The sequence below is a fragment of the Monodon monoceros genome, unplaced genomic scaffold (assembly GCF_005190385.1).
Source record: "Monodon monoceros isolate NGI ecotype Baffin Bay Population unplaced genomic scaffold, NGI_Narwhal_1 Super_Scaffold_5, whole genome shotgun sequence".
NCBI classification, from domain to species: Eukaryota; Metazoa; Chordata; class Mammalia; order Artiodactyla; family Monodontidae; genus Monodon; species Monodon monoceros.
The window spans coordinates 114198570-114201282 of NW_021703782.1; the positions used below are offsets into that span (position 1 = coordinate 114198570).

At 66.2% G+C, this 2713-nt stretch overlaps 1 protein-coding gene across 1 annotated transcript in view; it reads left to right on the top strand.

Annotated features, from left to right (window-relative positions):
• Positions 1 to 361: 361 nt before the first annotated feature.
• Positions 362 to 2713, top strand: part of LOC114883935 (epiplakin-like) — a 5901-nt gene continuing 3549 nt past the window's right edge. Inside the window, exon 1 of the mRNA XM_029202286.1 lies at positions 362 to 567. The gene's annotated coding sequence lies outside the window, so the exon portion shown is untranslated. The remainder of the gene's footprint in view (positions 568 to 2713) is intronic.

The window sequence follows — 2713 nt, forward strand, 5'->3', positions numbered from 1 at the left end:
GCAAGCCGCCGGCCCCGAGGCGGGAGCGAGGCCTGGACGACGAAGGGGACTGGACAAGAGGGGTCCCTGGGTCGAGGTCAACGCCTGCACCAGCGGCCCCATGGGCCCCCTCGGGCGATGAAGTCACGTTTGTAAAGCGAAACTCTGCGCGCGGCGGGCGGGGCCGCATTTACCTTGCAAACTCCGTTCAGAGGCCGTCAGGGCGGCGCGGGACGCACCCTGCTCCCTGCGGCCGCCCGCGTTCCTTCGCGGTGACTCTGGGGGAGCTGACGAAAGGGGCTGGGTAGGAGCGAGAGGACCCTGCTCCTCGGCAGCCGCCCTCCTCCCCGCCTAGGGGTGTTCACAGACCGTGGCGGCCAAGGGGAGCGCGCGGGGGCGTCGACCCAGCCCCGCGTGGGCTTCCCGGTCCCGCGCCCCTCCCGGCTTCAGGGCGCCCGCACCCATCGGAAGCACCACGTGCCGCCCCGGGGAGGGGCCTGAGCGGGTTTAAACCGGGAGGCGCCGGTCGCAGGCACAGCAGCGAACGGAGGGACTGCGTACGGAGTGCTGCGGTCACCGTCCGGGCAGGTGGGACAGCCAGGCCGGCCCGGGCGGGGCGGCCGCCGAGCGAAGCCGAGACACCTACGGGGGCTCTCGGCCTGGGGCCTGCAGAGGCTGGGGCGGGCGCAACGCGCCCGGAGGTGGCCCGGGGTTCTGGGCTCCGCTCCGGGCAAGCGGGGCTCTGAGGCCCGGTTCCCTCCCAACTAGCCCTGGTGCGCGGGAGTCCTGGCAGTCGCCCCGGAGCCTGGTTCCCCGCACGGGCGTGGGAGACGTAGCAGGGGTCTGGCCTGCCCAGGGGTTTCCGGGCAGGACTGGTGCGCGCCTGGGTGGGGCCGTGCAGGTCCGATTCCTTCCTGCCCCGCCCCCTGCCTTGCAGCTGGAGCCGGTCCCGCCCAGGGCGCGAGGCAATTAGGCTGACAAATTGAGAGGGTGGGATGGCTCCTGGCCCGTTGCTGGGGTGAGGGAGGGCAGTGCTTACCGACGGAGGGAGCTACTTGCCGTCGGGGGTGGATGGGCACCAGGGACCCCTGCGTGGGGCCATCTCGAGGCCCTTGGGAGGTAGAGGCGGGAGGGGCTCTGCCATGGGTTCCAGCCTCCGTGACTCTGCTCTCTCCCTGACCCGCCCATTGTGCCGAGTTTCCGTATGGCCACCGATCCCTGCAGTCTGCACCCAGTGCAGGGGGGTGGGATCTTTCTGACGCTGCTCAAAGTGGGCCAAAGGCCAACCAAGGTCACTGTCTCCATGTGTGAGCCTGAGGCAGCCTGGCCATCCGGTTCTGTTGTGATTTGGCTTAGATGGACAGCCAGAGAGGCCCTTCCGCAACCCCCAGCCCAGCCTGGCCTGTGCGGGCTGCCCTTCAGGGTACTGGTAGGTGACGCCCCCTCCCAGGGATGTGGACCCACCCTCCTCAGGAATTGCCCTCCCACCTCTTGTCCCCTTGGGCCACCTGAAGTGGGGCTGCTCCCAGGAAGCCACAGGAGGGGCCTCCTCTCAGAGTCCCTTTCCAGTCCTGGGAAATCCGTTCGGCCCCTCCCCCAGCCACGAGGCCACCCTCCCCTCTAGCCACATGCCATTGCCACTTCTGCTGGTAACCGCCTCTCTGGGACACCTGTCTTTTGGCTTCTGTGCGATTGGGCTCTTCTGTGTCTCCCAGCCTTGAAATTGCTTTGTCTCCCACTCCCCAGGCCCTGGACACCTCTCACATGCCCTGGTCTGTCTCTCCCGAGCTCCAGACCTCTCTGTCCAGCTGCTTCCCCAAGGTCCCCACTTCAGACTCAAGGCACCCACTCCCAGGCCCCTCTTCATGTCCTGCCTGGTCAGGGACCAGGGAGGCTCGTACCAGGCCCAAGGTCGCTGCTGACCAAACAGGCCATGGCCCAGCCACAGTTACCCAGCTGCGTCGGGCAGAGCCGCAGGCACAGGGCCTCTCCCAGCCCCTCAGGCCCTCCCCCCACAATGGCCCTCAGGGACCCAGCACCCTCCCTCCCACGAATCCCTGCTGTTCAGGAAACTTGAGCTTCCTGCTCAGGAGTCTGTCCTGCTTCTCTGGTTTTCCTTGCTGGGCTCCCGGCGGGACAACACAGCCTGCAGCCCGCCCCCCCGCCCCCCACTGGCTGCTCCTGACCCCGTGGCCCAGAAAGCCCTCCCGCCTTTGCTGGGTAGCGAAGTGCCTTTTTTCTTTCCCACCCTGGTCCCCTGCCAGACTTCAGGTGATCAGCTCACTGCTCCAGCCACCCCGGTGGCCCTGTTACCTGAGGCTTCCTCTGCTCACAAACCCTCTGAAGGCAGTCCTGGAACGAGGCACACCATACAAAGTAAGCAGACTGGTCACTGGGCAGGTGGGCAGCACAGCACGCGTCCAGGTCAGCTCGCGGAAGCAGAGTCTGACTCGGTTTCAGGGAGTGGCCTCGGGAAGGCTCCTGGGGAAGGAGGGGAGGAAGCAGATGGCAGGGAGACAAGCTGGCTGGTGGTGCAGAGTCTCAGCCACCCCTAAAAGGAGGTCAGGGCAGCCTCAGCCACCCCTAGAAGGAGGTCAGGGCAGCCTTGCGTCCACCACGGTCACACCGAGCCCTGGAACCCTGCTCAGGCGTCCAGCTGGTCACTCGAACAAAGCCTTTTGTGTTCTTTCCCAAGGCCTGGATCTTTTTTTTTTTTTTTTTTTTTTTTTTTTTG